The sequence below is a fragment of the Lepidochelys kempii genome, chromosome 1 (genome assembly GCF_965140285.1).
Source record: "Lepidochelys kempii isolate rLepKem1 chromosome 1, rLepKem1.hap1, whole genome shotgun sequence".
NCBI lineage: Eukaryota > Metazoa > Chordata > Testudines > Cheloniidae > Lepidochelys > Lepidochelys kempii.
This window is the reverse complement of record NC_136380.1, coordinates 322,089,639-322,113,539: the sequence shown is the minus strand read 5'-3', so window position 1 is coordinate 322,113,539 and position 23,901 is coordinate 322,089,639. Positions and strand designations below refer to the sequence as shown.

The window sequence follows — 23,901 nt, the reverse complement described above, 5'->3', positions numbered from 1 at the left end:
TTGAGGGGGTGGATTTACTACAACGGAAAACCCCCTTCTGTGACTCTAGCATGTGTCTACATTATAGCAGCATAACTGCAGCTGTGCCTTTGTTGCACTTGTAGCATAGACATGCCTGACCAAGATTAAAGCATCAAAAAAAAGTTGCCCAGGCTACCTTCTCTCTACTCTCTCTTTGAGCAATGCCTCAATACCCACATAGCACAGACTTTTACTGGCTCTTGATGCTAGGTTCCAGATCCTTGCATACCTGAGCATACTTAACCACTGCCTCAGAAAGAATATGTGATATGTACAATTTAAGAACAACTTTAAATTTTTTCACAACTATATTCTGCTTTTTCACAGAATACCATCTCAACCTACAGTTTCCGTTAACTCTCGTTAAAGCATTAGAATCCTTTTATTTCACTCAGTGTAATAGAAGCCCTGTATAGGGAGCCAGGGTGGCTCCTCTCCGAACCAGAGGGTAAAGAGCCACCCTTGCAGCCTGAGTGGGCTGGGCCAGGCCAAGCTTCTGCCAATCCCCGGAAGGGGAAGGGTGGGACAGGAAGTACAAAGGGCGGGGCCCTCTGCCCAGTGAAGAGAGTACCAGGGAGGGAGACAGACACAGGCTGCTGGCTGCTCCCTCGCGATCCTGCTGCTGACCCAGGCGAAGCCCTGGGCAAGGAGGAGCCTGACTGGGAGGAAGGCATGTGGCAACTAGGGCTGCCAGCCGCTGAATACCCAGAGGACCTGGAGGGGCCTGACGGCAGCCCGGGCCAGCGTGAGTCCGATACCGAGGGGGAGCGGGAGTGGTCCTCAGCAGAATACCCGGAGGAGATGGAGGGACCGGAGCTGCCCGCAGTGGAATACCCGGAGGAGATGGAGGGACCGGAGCGACCCACCTGAGAGACCGGGTAGGAAGTAGCCCAGGGGCCCAACTACACTGTGGGGTGGGTGTGTTTGGTCAGCGGGTTCGGACGGCCCCGCTGACCCAGCGGCGGGACTTTCGCCTCCCGCCACTGCCAGGGCCCTGGGCTGGAACGCAGTGGAGTTGGGTGGGCCTGCATTCCCCTACCCCGGCGCTCCCCTGCCCGAGGGGCGCGCTACTGACTTGTGCCGGCGCACCTTCCCCGCTAATTGCCCAACGCTCGGAAGGTGTGGCTGAGGCCTGCCACGGAGACCATAGCCCTCCATCACCCCAGGGGCTCGGCGGACTGACACCTGTGACACCCTGTTACTGATAACCTAAACAATGCTGCATTGAAATGATGTATACTGGAACCTGAAGGTACACATCTTCCCTGTCCTCTTGCACAAGTACGCAAAATACAGATCTCCTTCATATCATAATGACCGCTTTCTCACACCTTAAAGTAATCCACACATGTCCTCCTATCGTAAACATACCTTTCTCGAGTATGCCCAACTACTTCCTCCACCATTTCATGTAGGTACATGTAAAACTCCGACTACGCTGAAGTGTAAGTAAATAATTCTCACTGGCCACTACTAGGTCTAGTGGACCTGAGGGAAGGTGGCGTAGACAACTTTGTTTTGGTTCCTTTTTTGTCCTTAAATTGTAATAGCTAGAATCCTATGGGAGAGTGGAAAAGGAGACGAAGAGCTTGTATGTTTCGGCAACTGTGGGTTGGTGGAATGAAGGTATGTGTTAATGGGTCATACTGGGGAATTGCTGAAAGAGGGCAGAGTTAAGATTGCCTGGGCAACCTTAACTCTGCATTTCCTGGTTTTCCGAAGGTTGAGTTTTTGCTCAATTCAGTGTGGTGCAAGGAGATGACATACAACCAAGCAACCTTAGTTCTGCAATAACAGGTGTGGGGTGGTTTGTTCTTTTTTTTTTTTTTTTTTTGCCATTGAACAATGATCTTTAATCTAGGAAGATGACAAAAACTTAGTATATTAACTTTGGAAGAATTCTAGCAGAGATAAGGCCCCTAAACTCAGGTCTACCCTTAGTAATAGTTAAGGCTGCGAGTCTGTCACAGAGGTCCCCGAAGTCACAGGTTCCGTGACTTTCTGTGACCTCCGTGACTTTCACAGCAGCTGTAAGTTGGTGAGTAAGGTACTTCCTCCTTGCTAATGAATTCAGTCTCATGTTTACAGATATTTACACATTCTAGGATGGAGATTTGATCCTGGTAGAACACAGTGATTGTCATAAATATTACTTGTCCCTTTTATATGGTTCATTGACATGGTAGTCTGGAATTAAGGTATGTTATGTCCTTTAAAACTTTTTTTTTAAATTAAACTAATGTTATTGCAAAAATGTAGTAACTTTTAACTTGATTTTTTGTTTGTTTGTTCTTAGCCTCATTATCTTTAATTTCTCAGCACTGAATTTCATATGCAATTTATCCCTCTGTGGTCGTGGTCTGTCCAAGTCATTTAGAATTTTATTGCCCTCTACAGTTTTTGATCTGTAATTGATCCCTGTGGTACACATACCTTCTTTCAGGTCATCGATAAATAGTATGAAGTGAACAAAATCTGTCCCAGCACTGATCCTTGTGGCATGCCACTAATCATTTCTCTTTCAAACTGTTACCATCCAGAAGTCCCCCATCTCATTGATGTTCAAGTCAGTTTATTATCTGTTCAACATGCTTGTCCCTTCACTTAATACACAGAACTAATCTAGCAGGTCAGTACTATATCAAACTGCAGAGAAGCTTTTGCTTTTAAAATAGCATGGATCTGTGAAAGGATTTTTATTTTAACTATCCTTAAATAACTTCCCATGTGTTGAGTATGTTGAAGAGGATTAGTGCCATGGTTTTAAAAGTGAGTATCATGGCTTGTAGTTTTCTGGATATTTCCCTAATTTTCCGATGTGTATATTCTATCATCTACTTAACTGGGATGCATTTATTTGGGCTGACTACTTCAGTGAGATGTTTCCTAAGAAATCTATTTGGTGTAATGGTGAATGATAATGTTGGCTGCTTTAATCAGAACAGTAGTGGTCAAACCTTCAACTTAATACAATATTTTCAGATGATACCAAATGATTTTAGTATTTAACCAGATGTTAGTTGGATATGAAATGATAAAAAAATTATGAAATGAAGAATATTTGCACTAAAGTAATTAGTTCAGACTTACTGAAAAATGGCCTTGTCTCTTGATCAGTTGTTTACTCTTCTTACTGTTGATTTGTTTTTTGTATTTGCATGTCTAAAAGGCTGATGCAAATAAATAGATATTACTCTTGAGGATTTAGTAATTTAGCTTTGAAATCATTGCATTCTCTATCTTTTCTCTTGCTTAATTTTTCCCATTTAACTTCATCAATACTTCCCTAATCCTCTCAAAACTTGGGTCACTGAAACTGAGTCTTGTCTTTCTCCTATTTTTGGTCTTGCTTTCGTTTTAATTTACAAATGTATCGTAATTATTGCATAGATGGTCCACTATCCCTTAATCTTCAATTCATTTCCTTTCTTCAATCAAAATAATACCTTTCTAAAAAAGAATGGGCAGTGCTTTATGGAAAAGCGTTTTCTACTGTGTCAACAAATTTATTGTTGGGTTTATTTCTTCTCTTATTGCATTGTTCACTGTCTGTCTGAGTAGGTGGGTGAAATCTCCCTTCACCCATATTCTTGGCTGTATTAAAAATACATAAACCTCCATGTTTCTTCTGATGAAATGGTTGTCTTGTTCTTATCTGACTTTTTTTTCATCTTGTATTTTATGATTAGATCTCTTATTCCAGTTACTTTTTCCTATCTGTCTTGGTGAAACCCTGGCGCCGTTGAAGTCAATGGAAATTTAGTCATTAACTTCAGGGAGCCCAGGATTTAACCCAACCATGTGACTATTCCTCATCTTGCCTGCCATGAGTGACCTTTTTCCGATCTATTCCCTGTTTGCCTACCGATAATTATCTGAAATCTTGCATTGCTTCTTTGATTACATTGGTTTTACTTTTTCACTCTACTCCTCTTCTGTTTCTTCTTCCTGTTGTTCCTCTAGCCTTCATCTTGGTTTTTCATTTTACCTTCCATTTTCAAATATAATGCACAATCAACCCTTATTTCCAGGACCAATATGAAAGCTAGGTATCAAGACAGAATATTAGTTGAGGCTGTCAAAAATTAATTGCAATTAATCATGCCATTTAAAAAAATAATCTTGATTAATTGCACTGTTAAACAATAATAGAATACCATTTAAATATTTTGGGATGTTTTCTACATTTTCAAATATATTGATTTCAGTTACAACACAGAATACAAAGTGTACTGTGCTCACTTTATATTTTTGATTACAAATATTTGCAGTATAAAAATAAGACATTGTATTTTTCAATTCCCCTATTATAAGTGCTGAGTATCCTAAAAGTTGAACTTACAAATGTAGAATTATGTAGAAAAATAACTGCATTCAAAAATAAAGGAAAATCTTTAGAGCCTGCAAGTCCACTCAGTCCTACTTCTTGTTCAGCCAATTGCTCAGACAAACAAGTGTGTTCACGTTTGCGGGAGATAATGCTGCCCGCTTCTTGTTTACAATGTCACTTGAGAGTCAGAACAGGTGTTTGCATGGCACTATTGTAGCTGCCATCACAAGATATTTATGTGCCAGATGTGCTAAAGATTCATATGTCCCTTCATGCTTCAGCCACCATTTCAGAGGACATGTCCATGCTGATGAGTGTTTCTGCTCGATAATGATCCAAAGCAGTGTGGCCCGCTGCATGTTCATTTTCATCATCTGAGTCAGATGCCACCAGCAGACGATTGATTCTCCTCTTTGGTGGTTCAGGTTCTGTAGTTTCTGCATCGGAGTGTTGCTCTTTTAAGACTTCTGAAAGCGTTTCACACACCTTGTCCCTCTGAGTTTTGGAAGGCATTTCAGATTCTTAAACCTTGGGTCGAGTACTGTAGCTATCTTTAGAAATCTCACATTGGTACCTTTTTTGCATTTTGTCATATCTGCAGTGAAAGTGTTCTTAAATGAACATGTGCTTGGTCATCATCTAAGATTCATATAACATGAAATATATGGCAGAATGTGGGTAAAACAAAGCAGGAGACCTACAATTATCCTCCCAAGGAGTTCAGTCACAAATTTAATTAATGCATTATTTTTTTTTAACAAGTGTCATCAGCATGGAAGCATATCCTCTGGAATGGTGGCCTAAGCATGAAGCATCATGCGAATGTTTAGAATATCTGGCATGTAAATACCTTTCAATACCAGCTACAAACGTGCCATGTGAACGCCTGTTCTCACTTTCAGGTGACATTGTAAGTAGAAGAGATACTACGTGGAAAAAGAAAAGGAGTACTTGTGGCACCTTAGAGACTAACCAATTTATTTGAGCATGAGCTTTCGTGAGCTACAGATGAAGTGAGCTGTAGCTCACGAAAGCTCATGCTCAAATAAATTGGTTAGTCTCTAAGGTGCCACAAATACTCCTTTTCTTTTTGCGAATACAGACTAACACGGCTGTTACTCTGATACGTGGAAAAAGCTGTCTTGGTTACTGCTGTTGTTTGATCATCACAAAGCAGCTGGAATCTAACAGGACCCACCACAAACAGCAAACATTATTAATAAATGATGGAGATAGATGATCTGGCTGAGATTATTTTGGGTCCTGATGGACTATCATGAATGCCCCAGGTTTTATATGAATTGAACTTTGAGCAATTCATTGTATCTGTGCCCCAGTCTGACCCAATCTTTGATAGACACTTGATTATACTCCTCACTCTGGATGAAATGGAGTGGGGAAGAGCAACTTTCAGGAAGCTAAAAATACTTTAGTCCATATGTCCCCACTAGCTTCTGATGGTCTTGAACACTGAACGTGTGCAGGCACAACATAGAATCCCATGATGACATTACACACAAGAACCTTTGGGGCAGAAAACCAATTGCTAATGTTACCTATAGGATTTCTGAGAGAAGGGAACAAAGCCACTGGAGGGCACTTATTTCCTACTCAGGCACAAAGTAAGAATTCCAGCTCCTACCAGAGTCCTAGCAGTAAGAATGGCTGAATTTTCTTTTGAATTATATACATGGACTGTCTATTGCAATATTTAGCTTTTTACCTTAAAAAGTGAACTCTAGGACTTGAGGGCTAAATTAAAAGAAAAGCCCCAGAGATGTGTGAAAAGCACAGGAAAGAATATTTGAATGAACAGAATCTTCCCGCATAAGCATATTTGCAAAGTTTCATTATTACTTTTGTACTTAACTGGAAGTCCAGTACAGGATATGTGATGTAGCAAAACTCCTAGAAGATAGGTTTGGGGGAGGACCTGTGTGGAGGACCCTCTGCTGTCTCTCAACCTCAAGAAGTGAGTTAGACAGACCAATAAGTGGGTAGTTATGGCCATTTAAATTGTTTTCCTAAATGTAGTCTGGGGGGTTAACAGTGTTTGTCTTGAGGTGTGTTCACATTGAGTTAAATGGATTCAGAAGATAGAGACTAAAATCTTGAAGAATTTGATTAATGGAGATGGGGGACTGGGAAGGTGAAAGTATTGTATGTATACACTTGTAGCTCTTATTATCTTATAGGCTGTGACTCCCATGACTTCAACAGGAGTATTTGGTGCTCAGCTGATCTATGGATGAGGCAGTAGAAAAGCTAAATAAAAACTAATGCCAAGCTAGTGTTGGGTGTGAAAGGTTAGAGTAATTTAGTTATATTTCATTGTACATACTAACAGTATTACATTCAAAAATGAGAATCAGGACCCCAAACCCTCCTCCCCAGCAGCAAAGTGAACTCCATCTCTGGCTCCCTTCAGCCTTGGCCCATTGAACAGTTTAGGAAGCATGCACTGTAATGCAGTTCTCTCTTCCTTGGGAGGAAAGCTAGTGAGCAGCTGTAGGCAGGTCCTGGCAGGCTAAACAAAGTATCAGGCTCCTGACTGCAACAAATGGGGAATTGCGTGGCATCCTGGGAAAATACCAAATTCTGTGGTTGAATTGCAGTCCATAGACCCTGGTTGAGATAACTAGTGCAGTTCACACATCTCAAAGACAACCATTGCAGACTCTGCAGATTCACTGCAATGGTTTTCCAAGATTGTTTTCACGGTTATCGCTGCAATCAAAAGGGCTAGAAACATATGTTTTTTAATAAAAGCTGAGTTTTAGGAGCACAGTTCTCTGGCAAGGAATGTGTTCCATGCCCAATTCTGTGACCATGGATACACAGGGCCCTGGCTATAATCAGAGAATTCTACACACATCACCATTTAACTTCCTAACGTCTACATTTGCACAATAGGCTCCCGTGAGCCAGTGTGTTAGTGCAGTGGCAACTCTTCTGGCCAGGTGTGGCATGGCACTCGAGGTCACTCAGTCTGGCAGGGCTGTCAGTTGATTCTTGGTCTGAAAACCCCCTCGGCTCTTTAGTACCTCAGGGGATTGATAGGGGAACTGAGGTAGTATAGATATAGCCTTAGGGCTTGTCTACACAGACGATTTACAGCGCTGCAACTTTTTTCATGCCCCTGAGCTAGAAACACGCCTCTGAGCACAGCAAGTTTCAGCACTGTAAAGCGCCAGTGTAGACAGTGCACCAAGCGCTGGCAGCCAAGCTCCCAGCACTAGTAGCTATGCCCCTCGTGGAGGTGGCTTTTTTTGTTTTTCTTTTGTTTTTTTAAGAGTGCTGGGAGAGCTCTCCCAGCACTGTGCCGCAACCACACAAGCCACATTAAAGCCTTGCCGTGGCCGCTAGTTGCATGTAGATATGTCAAGGAAAGCTCTTTAACATATATTTTGGCAATAAAAAGGTGTGACACAGGTTGGTGGTGGTTGTTGTTGTCCTCCACCTCCCCCCCCATGTGACATCTGGACTTTTCATATCTCCCAAAAGTGATCGATTGTGGATTTTTAGAAAGCCAACACTGAATCTATTTTGTTTTGATAGCTTAGTAATGTGGACTTTTAATACTATCGTAAACACTTTGATTTTGTCTCACTATCCATTTGCTCCAAATTAATTATAAAATATTCATATAAACTTGAACTCTCATAATTTAAACAGGACCTTATTTCTAGACTTAGGCAAGAGCAAGAGAAATGCGGCGTTTTGTCATATATTTTTGGTATCTCAGAGCATCCTCCCCGTTACAACAGGTGGTTTTTTTGGTGAGGGGGCTGTCAATATCTCTAAGGAAATTGGGCAATTGACTCCATTTACCTCCTGCTGAATCTAGCAGGGGGAACTGTTGAGTGACAAGTTCTGCATTGTAGCTATAAAGACTAAATACTTTAGTAATGCCCAGTCTCTTAAACATTATATAATTAGTAATTGGTTCAATAGCTCTGAAATGAAAATAACAGAATAGTTGATGGGGATGGGGAATTGCACAGTGCATGAGGTGATGCTGGATACTTGTAATCGTGCTTAGAACTTTTTGCAGGAAAGGTAAGCATTCTCCATAATTTACTCTGACAATTTACTCTGGCATTATCACCTTTCCTACTTGAAATTTCTTTTTTAATGGTCTTCTCAATCACTCTTGTTCCTTTGTTTTCCTAATCCTAATGTTCACTTACTTTCTAATATCCACCTCATCCGTTTCGCTTCTCATTAAATTCTCCTGCTTTCTACCTCTGTTAGCTAACCAGGCTTACTTTTTTTTTCTTTCTTCATTCCTGAAGAAGGCCTCAACTCATATTCACAATATTGTATCAGACTTTATTTTCAGTTTTCTGCATGCATTCAAGATAACTTTCTTCCATTGAGAAGATTAAGAGCAGTATTTGCTTGAAAAAGATGTAATGAAGCACCTAATGGAGCTATTTTTCATTTTAGAAACTAGTTGCTGTGGTTACCATAGTAATATAAAGCCCTTTATTAAAGCTCTTTTCTACATGTACTGCCTGTTTTTTAAAAAGCTGTTGGGGGAGCTGCAGTTCCATGAATCTACTATCTTGAAAGAATTTTCTAGCTCTACACCTAAATTATCCAAGGAATTTATGTTATTGGAACATAAAGCTTATAAATCTGTTTTATCATATTTGTCGTTTAATTGTTCATGCAAGCCGTCGCTTCATATAGTGATTTACAGTAATCTCAGTGAAATAAGTTTTGTGTCACAAAGTGAATAACGCATACAGACAAATTGTTGGGTTCCTTAAAATCACTCTCTCAGTTTCAAATAAAGAGGATAATATTTTAGAAGTTGATGAACTTGTAGTAGTTGTAAGCCAAACAGTGTAGCACAGTGGGTCACCCACTAATGATCGCTCTCAGGAATAAAAAGTTGGCAAATTAATGTCAGTAATACAATATTTTTATTGTCAAAATCATGCTCTATGAAACATTTATTCAGTATGAATAATTTGTACATCAATGCAATTAAAGGTATTATCTTAAGCATAATACCTTTCAAATTATTTTTTTTAAACATAACTGTCTGGAAGAAGAAATGTTTGACTCACTGCTATGTGTTGTAGTAAAGTAAAATGCACTAATTATTCCACCATTAAATGAAGCATGGGGCACGGGTCACTTGCTGGAGGATTCTCTGCTCCTTGAAGTCTTTAAACCACGATTTGAGGACTTCAATAGCTGAGACATAGGTGAGAGGTTTTTCACAGGAGTGGGTGGGTAAGATTCTGTGGTCTGTGTTGTGCAGGAGGTCGGACTAGATGATCATAATGGTCCCTTCTGACGGTAGTATCTATGAATTTTGTCAATCTGAGGCAATTACATATCACATTCTTTTATGATATTTAAACAGACACCCCACCTTTGTTTATGCAGAGTAATTGTTGGCTTGTAAACAGAAACAACAGTTAGCTGGTGCTAGCAAATTGATTATTGTAGAATGTAAATCAAAGTTACTTAAAGCGCTAGTCTACACTGGGAATCTACGTTGGCATAGCTATGGGTCTTGGGTATGAAAAATCCGCTCCACTAGGTATGCTGACCTAACCCCTTCTGTAGACAGTGCTAGCTACTGCCTCTCAAGGAGGTGGATTACCTACACCAATGGGAGAACCTCTCCTGTCAGCATAGATAGTGTCCACACCGAAGCGCAGCTGCAGACGTTTAAGTACAAAGATACTTAAAAGAATGATGAAACCGCAGAAAAGAGGGATGGTGACTTTTCTGGGTTTGGAGTCTTGCTTTTGGAAGTTATACTTTGTCAGTCTGAGAAGAGGTCTGGAAGACAGGAATTCTTGAATTCTAATCCTGGCATGTAACTACTTTACCTCTGTGCACATACTTGTAAAATGGTGATATCCACTCATATCCGTGTTACGATTACTTTGAAGATGAGAAGTCATATGAGTGTTTTATGATTCTATAAACAAATTTAAGGAAAACATTTGTTTATATTGGAGCTATAGTCTTAAAGTTCTTCCTTGATAAATACAATATACACCTGATGTGAAGATAAACAGCAAGACTTCTGTGTAAATATTAAATATTTGCAAGTTGAAATATTAGTATAGCTTTTTTTTCTTGGGACAGATATTAGGCATTAGGTTAGTGACAGTGAGTCAATTGCTTAGCTGTGTGACCGTATTAAAATAATTTGGCTATTGAAAAATTAGTTCAAATTGCAACTCAACTCTTTTTAATATATAAATTGCCAAATAAGAGTTTGAGTATATTTCTTTAGTACTCAAGAGGTACAGATCAGAAAAGATGGCTCCTGCTTGCAAATAGCCGAATAGTTCCAGACTATAGAATTCCACTCCATATTTGCCTTTTTTGCAATCCACCTGGGATTAAGTCTTGGAGAACTGTAGCTCTAATACTGTAGTTACTGATATCCCCATGTTTTAAACAATCAAACTGATTCACCCAAATTTACTGTGTATTTATGATGATGAATAGTTTATATCCTTTGCAACAACATTAGAGTGGGATTAGATTCATTGTCTCTATATGGCCCCATACAATCTTAATTCTCGAACAGCCTTGTACCAAGGGTCAGTTTTAGGACTGGGGCTAAAGAGATTGGTGTCTACAGCACTACACATCTGGTGGTGCCATGACTTGGGAAGGTGCTTCATTATAGAAAATCATCTGGCCATGAGAGTCCCATGCTCCAGGAACTCATTGTGATGCTCTGTACCTCGGGGGAACACCGAACATCCCCATGTTCACCTTTTATAAAATGATTGTGTGGTATCCAATACAAAGTTTGTCATGTTGGGTGTCTTCGGCAGGCTCATAATGTACTGAACGTGGTTGTTATAGTAATTGTTACAGTAAAGTTATAAGTTATAATTTCATGTATATAGTTATGAGGCTGAAAATGTATCCTCATAGCTAAAGCAAGCCCATGCAAAAACCCTCCAAGAACAGAGGCAGTTCACACCTTTTCAGGGCATGGATGGGACAAACCCAGCTCAGCCTCACAGGAACAATGGACACTGGCTTAGGCAGCAACAAAAGAATCTGTTAAACTCTCTTGAGGGAGTCACCCCCTTTCTTTGGGCAGTTTGGGACTGCGATGAGGTAATGCTCACCTGACTCTGAAGGGATTGGGGGTGGGGCAAAGCTAGGAGGAAAGAAAGGACATGATAAAAGGGAGAGCGATTTTGCTATGCTCCCTCTCTCTTCCACCTACATCTATAGACACCACCACCACCATGTGACTGAACCGCTGATCGCAGGGGAGAGCCTGGCTGAAGAGCCAGCCTGTGGTGAGAAGCATCTAAGTTTGTAAGGACATTGAAAATGTTAAGATCATCTTAGAATGAATTTTGCTTTTATTTCATTTGACCAAATCTGACTTGTTATGCTTTGACTTATAATCACTTAAATCTACCTTTATAGTTAATAAATCTGTTTGTTCTACCTGAAGCAGTGCATTTGGTTTGCAGTGTCAGACTCCCTTTGGGAGAACAAGCCTGGTATATATCAATTTCTTCGTCAATTTAACAAACTTATATAAGCTTGCAGCATCCAGCGGGCATAACTGGACACTGCAAGATGGAGGTTCCCAGGGTCGTGTCTGGGACCGGAGATATTGGCTAGTGTCATTCGCTTGCGAGTAGCTGGGAGCAGCTTAAATGCCAGAGGCTGGGCTTGAACAGCTCAGGAGTGGGGGTTCTCACAGTAGAGCCGGGTAAGGCTGGCTCCCATCGTCAAGGATTTGAGTGGCCTAGCAGATCACTGGTTCAGACAACATCAGAGGGGAATGTCGCACTCCTATCTAATGAATGGACTGAAGGAGGTGCCAAGCTGACCAATAGCCAATCTTTGCCTTATTAATGGCCATGGGAAGAGATTAGATAGAGAAATGTGTGAAACGTAATGAGCAATATGTGGGAAGAAAAGGGGTGATGGAACCCCTCAAAAAGAAGAAAAGAGAGAAGCTCACATTCTTTTGGAAGAACACAAAACAATCCTTCACCTAGGATGCCAGCAAAACATGGTTTGGCCATGCTTGCTGCCATGTGGTAGGCATGGAAGTCAGTGAGGGATAAATCTCCAGTTAACTGAAAATTTCTTTTACATCTTTGAATCTAATTTTTCCCTACAAAATTGTTGGTAGTCAGATTTTTAAGTAAGATCCTGAAATGAAGATTAGCACTGTTGTAAACAGGAACAGTGCAGTTATTTTTTTCATTAATTAGATTCTGTTTTATCTATGTTGATGAGGTAAGGAAGTTCATTTTACAATATCTCTGGCGCATATTTTATTAGCGAAGATAAGTTGTGTGGACAATTTGCTAGATAAATAGGAAAAAATTATTCAGATTTCTAGTTATGTTTGGATGGACGCTGTCTTCAGAGTGGTGATATACAGCGGTGTATTAACACCTAGGCCAACAATCCTAGGCCTAGGGCGGCAAATTTGTAAGAGCAGCTAGAGGCGCCAACTTCCCCCCGCACCGGTGGGTGTTCGTGCCCCCCAAGCTCCGCCCCAACTCCACCCTCTCCCTGCCCCTATTGGTGCCCTTTCCCAAATCCCTGCCCTGGCCCCGCCTCTTCCCCTGAGTGTGCAGCATTCCCCCCTCCCTCCCAGCCGCGTGAAGCTGCTTCACGCACAAGCGCTGGCAGGGAGTAGGGAGAAGCAGGACCCAGCGGTGCTCTCAGGGGAGGGGGCTGAGTCAGAGCAGAGGTGATCTGGGGCGGGGAGCTGCTGGGGAGGAATGGCAATTATTTCAGGGCCTAGGGGCGGCAAAATCATTAATCCGCCATTGGTGATATCTGATTTGACTTGACATTTGTACTTCTGCTCTCCTTATCATTGGTGAGCCCTGGTGAGGAGGCTTCAAAGATTCAAAAATATACTTGGAAAAAGCCTTTTGACAATCTGATGCTTTTTTCTTCATTTTAGACGCTCAACAGATACTAACATAATTTTTTTTGTGTGCCTCTTCTGTTCTCTTGTATATCCTATCGATATTATCTGCTAAAGGGTGACCTGGAATGAGGTTGGATTTCTTATGGTGTATTAAAAATGCCGAGAAGGACTCCAGTCCTGCTGCTGCTTATTGTTGCAAACTGCTTTATTGTGAGAGGTTTATATATTGAACATTTCAGTAAGTACCATATCAAATGATTTTTGGCAGTTTACTTTAGTTGAGGTTGTATTTAAGCCCTTACCCATGTTACTACCCTTAAACGCTTAAAAAAAAATGTGTAAAATAGTTTCTTTTAGTATTGGTGTAAATGTGGATTTAATGTCTCTAGTGATAGTTGTGCAATGCACTACTTACATATCTCATAAAAATTTTAATAGGTCATTTGTTCCAGGTGCTTAACTTGTATTCATAGCTGAAAAGACTTTACTTTCCTCAAAATTAATCTTTCCTTCTAAAGTGTTAGTGTTTGTGGGGTCAATTGTGGTATGTTCAGCTCATTTAAATTTTGTGAATTTTTTTTTTTTATTGGGGAGAGAACAAAAGTAACTATTTGCTATCCTGTGAGAACAAGGTCTCTTTCAGGGGAAAACATTTTGTTCTATAATTGATATCTATCTGTTTTTGGTTGCCAAACTAGGATTATATTTATTTGAACATCTGTTTTAGTCTTTTTATCTCCTGGTTCTATTAAAGGTTTTAGTGAGGTTTGCAAAAGTTTCCGAAGTGGGAAACTTACCAAGTGTTTATGAAACCAGGATTTTTCTAAAAGGTACAATTGGTTTATGATTTTGAATTCTGTATTCTCAACTTTGTGCTGCTGCTTACTGGGAGATCTCTCCAGGCATGTAAACTTGCAAGACATCCCAGTAATATCAGAGATGGTGGAAGGGACCCTTTTTAGAATTTTTTTTAAAGGTTCTTTTTGAGCTACCATATGGACAATGTTGCCTATTCTTGGTATATGTATAACAACAATATGGACACATGACTAGTGGAAATATACAAACTAGTTATGTTTGGTGAGTATCTGCCACGTTAGGTCTCTGATGCTTGAAACAGTTTCTTCACAACAAAAAAGAGAAAAGTATTCTTTGCTGGGGGGAAAAGGGATTATAAGGATATAATTGTTCTAAGTCAGATATTATGAATAAGGCTGTGAGTTTGTCATGGAAGTCCTGGATTCTGTGACTTATGCAGCGGCCGGTGTGCCTGGCTCAGGGCAGCTCAGACAGCCCTTGCACCAAGTGCACTGACCGCTCCTGGGGCAGTCTCTGGCCCCCACACCCTCTCATTCTCCCAGCAGCAGAGTTTGGGTGTGGGAGGGGGCAGGGGGTTGGGCATGGGACTGAGTGAGCCAGGGTCTGGGCAGTGCTTACCTGCGGGGGGCTCCCTTGAAGCAGTAACTCCCCCTCGCTCAGCTGCTAGGTAGAGACATGGCCAGGCAGCTCTCGGCGCTACCCATTGGGAGCTGTGGGGACGGTGTCCTGGGCAGCCACAGTGTGCAGAGCTGCCTGGCCACACCTCCACCTAGCAGCTGAGCAAAGGGGATGTTGCCCTTTCCAGGGAGCCCCCCAGGTAAGCGCTGCCCAAAGCCCGCCTCACCCCGTCCTGTGCTCCAACCTCTTGCCCCCTCCCACATCCAAACTCTGCTGCTGCTGTGGGGTAGAGGTGCGGAGCCATGTAGGGAGCCTGACGGCCCCTCCAGCTCTCCCCAGCACCAGTGAGTGGGGGTCCTGGGCTGCTTGCCGCCGTCTACACAATCCAACACCCCCTCCCCCCAGGATCTGGCTGCATGCAGGGCTCCCGGGCAGCTTCCTCTCCCCCCGCCAAGTTTTAGTCACCCAGGTATTTTTAGTAAAAGTGATGGATGACAGGTCGTGGGCCATGAATTTTTGTTCACTGCCCGTGATCCATCCATGACTTTTAGTAAAAGTTAGGGCTGTCAAGCGATTAAAAAAATTACTTGTGATTAGTCATGTGATTAATCATACTGTTGTTAATAGAATACCATTTATTTAAATATTTTTGGATGTTTTCTACATTTTCAAATATATTGATTTCAATTACAACAGAGAATACAAAGTGTACAGTGCTCACCTTACATTGTTGATTACAAATATTTGCACTGTAGAAAACAAAAGAAATCGTATTTTTCAATTCACCTAATACAAGTACTGTAGTGCAATCTCTTTATCATGAAAGTTGAACTTACAAATGTAGAATTATGTACCAAAAATACTGCATTCAAAAATAAAACCATGTAAAGCTTTAAAGTCTGCAAGTCCACTCTGTCCTATTTCTTGTTCAGCCAATCGCTCAGACAAACAGGTTTGTTTACATTTGCAGAAGATAATGCTGCCTGCTTCTTGTTCAAAATATTACCTGAAAGTGAGAACAGGCATTCTCATGGCACTGTTTTAGGTGGCGTTGCAAGATATTTACATGACAGATGCGCTAAAGATTCACATGTCCCTTCATCTTCAACCACCATTCCAGGGGCATGGATCCATGCTGCTGACTGGTTCTGCTCAATAACGATTCAAAGCAGTGCAGACGGATGCATGTTCATTTTCATTATTTGAGTCGGATGCCACCAGCAGAAGACTGATTTTTTTTTTTTCTTTTTTTGGTAGTTCAGGTTCTGTAGTTTCTGCATCGGAGTGTTGCTCTTTTAAGACGTCTGAAAGCTCGCTCCACACCTCGTTCCTCTCAGATTTTGGAAGACACTTCAGATTCCTAAACCTTGGGTTGAGTGCTGTAGCTGTCTTTAGAAATCTCACATTGGTACCGTCTTTGCATTTTGTGAAATCTGCAGTGAAAGTGTTCTTAAAATGAACATGTGCTCAGTCATCATAGAATATCAGGGTTGGAAGGGACCTCAGGTCGTCATCTAGTCCAACCCCCTGCTCAAAGCAGGACCAATCCCCAACTAAATCATCCCAGCCAGGGCTTTGTAAGCCTGACCTTAAAAAACCTCTAAGGAAGGAGATTCCACCACCTCCCTAGGTAACGCATTCCAGTGCTTCACCACCCTCCTAGTGAAAAAGTTTTTCCTTACATCCAACCTAAACCTCCCCCACTGCAATTTGAGACGATTACTCCTCATTCTGTCATCAGCTACCACTAGATCCATCCTCTTTGGAGCCCCCTTTCAGGTAGTTGAAAACAGCTATCAAATCCCCCCTCATTCTTCTCTTCCACAGACTAACCAATCCCAGTTCCCTTAGCCTCTCCTCATAAGTCATGTGTGCCTGTCCCCTAATCATTTTTGTTGCCCTCTGCTGAATGCTTTCCAATTTTTCCACATCCTCCTTGTGTGGGGCTCAAAACTGGACACAGTATTCCAGATGAGGCCTCACCAATGTCGAATAGAGGGGAACGATCACGTCCCTCGATCTGCTGGCAATGCCCCTACTTATACAGTCCAAAATGCTGTTAGCCTTCTTGGCAACAAGGGCACACTGTTGACTCATATCCAGCTTCTCGTCCACTGTAACTCCTGGGTCCTTTTCCTGCAGAACTGCTGCGTAGCCATTCGGTCCCTAGTCTGTAGCAGTGCATGGGATTCTTCCGTCCTAAGTGCAGGACTCTGCACTTGTTCTTGTTGAACCTCATCAGATTTCTTTTGGCCCAATCCTCTAATTTGTCTAGGGCCCTCTGTATCCTATCCCTACCCTCCAGCGTATCTACCTCTCCTCCCAGTTTAGTGTCATCCGCAAACTTGCTGAGGGTGCAGTCCATGCCATCGTCCAGATCATTAATGAAGATATTGAATAAAACTGGCCCCAGGACCGACCCTTGGGCACTCCGCTTGATACCGGCTGCCAACTAGACATGGAGCCATTGGTCACTACCTGTTGAGCCTGATGATCTAGCTAGCTTTCTATCCACTTTACAATCCATTCATCCAGCCCATACTTCTTTAACTTCTTGGCAAGAAGACTGTGAGAGACCATATCAAAAGCTTTGCTAAAGTCAAGGAATAACATGTTTACTGCTTTCCCCTCATCCAGAGAGGCAGTTATCTCATCATAGAAGGCAATTAGATTAGTCAGGCATGACTTGCCCTTGGTGAATCCATGCTGACTGTTCCTGATCACTTTCCTGTCGTCTGAGGGCTTCATAATTGAATCCTTGAGGACCTGCTCCATGATTTTTCCAGGGATTGAGGTGAGGCTGACTGGCCTATAATTCCCCGGATCCTCCTCCTTCCTTTTTTTTTTTTTTTTTTTTTTTTTTTAAAAGATGGGCACTACATTAGCTTTTTTCCTGTCGTCCAGGACCTCCCCTGATTGCCATGAGTTTTCAGAGATAACGGCCAATGGCTCTGCAATCACATCTGCCAACTCTTTTAGCACTCTCGGATGCAGCGCATCCGGCCCCATGGACTTGTGCTTGTCCAGCTTTTCTAGATAGTCCCAAACCACTTCTTTCTCCACAGAGGGCTAGTCACCTCCTCCCCATGCTGTGTTGCCCAGTGCAGTTGTCTGGGAGCTGACCTTGTTCGTGAAGGCAGAGGCAAAAAAAGCATTGAGTACATTGGCTTTTTCCACATCCTCTGTAACTAGGTTGCCTCCCTCATTCAATAAGGGACCCACACTTTCCTTGACTTTCTTCTTGTTGCTAACATACCTGAAGAAACCCTTCTTGTTACTCTTAACATCTCTTGCTAGCTGCAACTCCAAGTGTGATTTTGGCCTTCCTGATTTTACTCCTGCATGGCTGAGCAATATTTTTATTCTCCTCCTTGGTCACTTGTCCAATCTTCCACTTCTTATAAGCTTCTTTTTTGTGTTCAAGATCAGCAAGGATTTCACTGTTAAGCCAAGCTGGTCGCCTGCCATATTTACTATTCTTTCTACACATCGGGATGGTTTGTCCCTGTAACCTCAATCAGGATTCTTTAAAATACAGCCAACTCTCCTGGACTCCTTTCCCCCTCATGTTATTCTCCCAGGGGATCCTGCCCATCAGCTCCCTGAGGGAGTCAGTCAGCTTTTCTGAAGTCTAGGGTCTGTATTCTGCTGCTCCCCTTTCTTCCTTGTGTCAGGATCCTGAACTCTACCATCTCATGGTCACTGCCTCCCAGGTTCCCATCATCTAAGTTCCCTCTAAGCTGCATATCCGTGCAGCAGCCTCTTAAGTGCCCCGCTGGTGTCCGAACCCCTTGGCCCCACCTCCACCACATGAATTTTGTTATGTGCACCAATATGAAGGTGATGTTCATATTGGTGCACATAACAAAATTCATGTGGTGGAGGTGGGGCCAAGGGGTTCGGACACCAGCGGGGCGCTTAAGAGGCTGCTGCACGTGCACATGCATGCGAAAAATTAGCGGGAACACTGGATAATCTGAGACTGCTATAACATGAAATATTTAGCAGAATGTGAGTAAAACAGTGCAGGGAACAAACGATTCTCCTCATAAGGAGTTCAGCCACAAATTTAATTGAACGCATTTTTTTTAATTAGTCATTAGCATGGACTCATGTCCTCTGGAATGGTGGCTGAAGCATGAAGTGGCATGCAAATGTTTAGCACAGCTGGCACATAAATATCTTGTAATGCCTGCTACAAAAGTGCCATGCAAATGCCTGTTCTTTCTTTCTGGTAACATTGTAAACAAGAAGCGGGCAGCATTAACTCCTGCAAATGTAAACAAGCTTGTTTGTTTCACGACAAAGATTGCACTACAGTACTTGTATGAGGTGAACTGAAAAATGCTATTTCTTTTATCATTTTTACAGTGCAAATATTTGCAATAAAAATAATATACACTTTGCAGTTACAATGCGGAATACAATGTATATGAAAGTAGAAAAACATCAAAAATATTTAATAAATTTCAGTTACTATTCTATTGTTAAACAGTGCGATTAAATCTGCGATTAATCACATTTTTTATGAGTTAATTGCATGAGTTAACTGCAATTAATTGACAGCCCTACTAAAAATACCTGTGACTAAAACATACTGTTAGTTATGAATAGTGTCTGTTGTGGAAAGAAAGTATGGCAGATCATTCCATCTAGGTCTGCATCTTGAAAAGAGATTAGTCTTTCTTCAGAGTGTGCTGGGGTCCGGTATGATGAATCTTTGCTTGGAGGTATGAGATTTGTTCTTCCTTTAATGGCGATAGCAGAGTTAAAATAACACAGGTTTGTACCTATGACAGAACTTCTCAGATAACTAGGATTTTCTTCTGCTTGATCTGATGCTCCAGCCTTCGTACATCTTAAGACAGATATATTATTACAGTTTGCTTACTTGTATTTAATAAGCTTTTATGTATGTTATGTGCCTTTAAGTGAGATGGCACTTGTGTCTTGCAGTGATCCACTGCAATAGACATAAGTCATAACTCATAGGGAATGGAGGCAGAGCTCACTTTTTGGGGAAAGAAAATAAAGTCCCTCTTACTGATAGATTTTTCAGAACAGACCACAGCCTCTCTGATGTTTCTGCCTCTACATAGAAAAGTAAATATTTCCTCTTCCAGCTCCCACTTGCTGTATATTCTATCCTTTGTAAAGATTCACCTAATCTAAATAGAGAGAAGTTTTTAACTAGTCAAAGTGCTGCAATGTATCAGCATTTGTAAGAGCACTATTTCACATTTCTCTTCTCAAAATATCTTTGTCAAGTCTTTTATTTAGTTGTGTTTTCCTGTAAAGTTCTACTTTCATGAGCAGACTGAGGTCCTAATGGTACCACAGATGTTTGTATAAAGTCAGATCTTTGTGGTGTTTTAAACAAAAACAAAAATCTTTTTTAGCCTGTACCATGTATTTCAGTAAGTATAGTTAGTGTTGAAAGAACTAATTTCCAGGGACTGTACTGGAATTTTCTTTCCCCTATTAAAGTTCAGTTCTAACTTGCTTGGTGTAAAGAGGCACATGGAAGCTTAGCAGTGCTGTGACATCCTTGAAAGCATATTCTTTAAATTTGAAATTTCATGCTGCGGTCAGGGAAAATTTTTAAAAATAAAAATAAAAAACCTGTATCCTTTTATTACTTATTTTTTATTTTCACAGAGTATTGCACCCTAGTCTGACAGAATTTGATCACTATAGAGGAGTGCCTAGTCACAAGGTAATATGGGTCTTAGCATCTGACCCTACTCAATCTTTCTTGGAGGAAAAGTGAGCAGAGGAAAAAATTTAAAACAAACAAAAAAAAACCCTCATGAGTAGAACAAATAAATGGAATACTGTGGAGTACAAATCAGTACTTGAATTTTAAAACACAATGACACTCTTCTCCTCCTCCTCCTCCCACACTTCTAGCAATATTTTGTATTGAACCAGATTCTACAGAAACTTAAAACTATCTGTTAGTTATCTTGTTGTGGCAGTATTTAGGTATTTCAGTTTGTGGGTAATACAATTTTTTTTTTTTAATTGGAACACAAGATTAGTGTGCATATAGTAGTCACCATTCAAAGCCAATCATTTCCTGCACAGTGGTACCAGATAAATAATTGTTTCTTCCTTGGTTAGTCAGATAACTCTCTTTGGACTTTGTTGATAAACTGTAAGAACCAAAGACTAATTCGGGGGTGCTGATTAGGGTTTTAGGTTGGCCAGCCGATATCCACCCAGGGCTGCAAAGATTGTAGACTTGCATTGTTTATTGAAAGATAGATATGTGGCTCTCTGTCAGCTTTATAGAAGTTACTAAACAAAATAAAATCACAAAAGCATGTCACCAAAACTAAGCTATCGTTAGTTGTATTGCTTTATCTTTATCTTTGCTTTATCTATTTATTATTGCTTTATCTTTGCTTTATCTATTATTGCTTTATCTTTATCGTTAGTTGTATTGCTTTATCTTTTATCTTTATCTATCAAATCAACAAGTGTCAATATTTGATTGGAATTTAAATTATTTGATTAATACAACAAATAAATCAGCCCTTGTGAGAACGGATCTAAGGAGGTGGCTGTCAAATTGGTCGTTCTTAGATTTCAATTCCAATAACGTGGTTAACCCCCCTGCAACACAGATATGACAAGCAGGCCGTAAAATAGCTCTGGTGTTTGACAACTCTTATTCAGCAGTTTACAGCTGACAGCTTCAGGTTTCTCTTGCACACAGAATATAGAACACACTCTGAGTATCCTTTTGAGACTTTGTTTAGTGCAGTTTAAACCTGAAGAACTTATTTTCTGGATTCAGAGTAGCAGCCGTGTTAGTCTGTATTCACAAAAAGAAAAGGAGTACTTGTGGCACCTTAGAGACTTCACTTCATCGCATGTGCTCACGGAAGCTTATGCTCAAATAAATCTGTTAATCTCTAAGGTGCCACAAGTACTCCTTTTCTTTCTGGAGTCTTCCTAGTGTGAACTTTCTAGGTGCTCATACACACATCCTTTCACCCAACCACTCTTCCACATCTTGCTGTTAAAGAATGAAAGGCTGGGATGTCTCCAAAAGACATCAAATACAAAAGGAAAGAAATAAGATACTTAAGGTAACAAGGGATTCGTGAACTCTCCAGGTCTCATGGTTTTCTGTACTCCTTATGGAATAGGAGCTGGAACTGCAGTTAAGGAACTAGAGGGTGATGTTGCTGTACAGAACTTATTAGTGGGTTTTTTCAGCTGTAGCGAGAGGCTGGTCAAAGACTGGCATAGCCTGTTTGTTTGTCATGGCTTCCTCTCTTCAAGGATTCTGCACGATTAGGTTATTTGATTTAGGTCATCCTTAGCTAGCTTCGACTTTGGAAAAGTCTGTCTTAAACAATTAAAGTATTTGGCGTTACTGTATTGAACTGATCTTCTATATGCTTAAAAAAGAGGTGAAAGTACTTTGCGCACACACACACTTGGCATGTTCACATAACTCTTGCTGCTAGATTCTTTTCAATTAATCATTTTGATATCCATGTTGGTATATGAGCTCTGGGAGTAACTTTCTTCTTATCACTTTGTCTTCTTTTGAAAATAGTTGACAGGATCCTTATGTGGTCCATTATCCTTAATGGAAGCCCAGTGATTACTGAATTAGAAACCTTGTCCTTTCTTGACGCTAAATGTATTTGGTGTGGCAGGAGTGGGAAGTGGTCATGAACAGAGAAAAATGGTCTCAATTCTCCCTTGCATCTAAGCTCTCCTTTTTGTAGATGGAGGTGGGGGATGGAGGTGGGGATTCAGCACCAGGGTTGGCATTAGTTTATAACTGATCCACTTTACCCCTGGCCATTTCCAGCCTGCCCTCACCATGTCTGCTCCCTTCCATGTCATTACCCCTAGGCTAGAATGGAGGTAGGGCAGCTGGCATAGGTGGGGCAGCTGCTGTCTCCACCAATCCCTCTGTAGGGAGGGGGAAATCTTTACTAGCTACTTCCTGCTGGAATCTAGCCACTGTGCACCATTGCACAATGCAAAGTGAACTGATTGTACTGAAAAATCTAGGATAGTTCTGGAGCCCCATGGAACTGGTTGTACAACATGATTCCCCAGTATAGTACAATGGTATAGGTCTGTAGCTAACAAGGTATCGTACAGTAGTATATGCAGAGCTCGCAGATGCGAGATGGAGTTGACCCTTTTATTACATACCCTGAACAATTATGCTGTTGGAAACGTGTCCTATCACTTTCATACTTTCACTTTGATAAATATTATAGATTTTTAAAAAGGAGGACTTGTGGCACCTTAGAGACTAACAAAATTATTTGAGCATAAGCTTTCGTGAGCTACAGCTCACTTCATCGGATGCATTCAATGGAAAATACAGTGGGGAGATTTATATACACACAGAACATGAAACAATGGGTGTTACCATACACACTGTAACAAGAGTGATCAGGTAAGGTGAGCTATTACCAGCAGGAGAGCAGGGGGAGGGGGAAACCTTTTGTAGTGATAATCAAGGTGGGCCATTTCCAACAATTGACAAGAACATCTGAGAAACAGCCAGGGGAGGGTGGGGGGGATAAACATGGGGAAATAGTTTTACTTTGTGTAATGACCCATCCACTCGCAGTCTTTATTCAAGCCTAAGTTAATTGTACCCAGTTTGCAAATTAATTCCAATTCAGCAGTCTCTCATTGGATTCTGTTTTGAAGTTGAAGAATTGCCACTTTTAGGTCTGTAATCGAGTGACCAAAGAGATTCAGAAGCAGTCGGAGAACACTTCAATGTGTTAATTCTTCACCTTACCTGGTCACTCTCGTTACAGTGTGTATGGTAACACCCATTGTTTCATGTTCTCTGTGCATTCCATTGAATGCATCCGATGAAGTGAGCTATAGCTCACGAAAGCTTATGCTCAAATAAGGTGCCACAAGTCCTCCTTTTCTTTTTGCGGATACAGACAAACACGGCTGCTACTCTGAAACCTGTCTTCATAGATTTACTTTTTTCTTGCATTTTTGTGTTTAAGGGGTGGGAAAAAAGCCAGAAATATCAACCTACAACTATCAGTTTTATTTCAACTATCAAGAAAAACAAAAAGGATCAGTATGATATCACATAGTAGTAACCTTTTCTTAATTAAATCCTATATACTATTGGCTGTGAAATCAATGATATTGAGAAAGCAGTGTGTAATTAGACCCTTTTTTGAAGAGT

At 41.1% G+C, this 23,901-nt stretch overlaps 1 protein-coding gene across 3 annotated transcripts in view; it reads left to right on the top strand.

Moving 5' to 3' along the window:
• Nucleotides 1–23,901, top strand: part of TBC1D22A (TBC1 domain family member 22A) — a 443,842-nt gene that overhangs the window by 27,614 nt on the left and 392,327 nt on the right. The gene's annotated exons all lie outside the window — the stretch shown is intronic.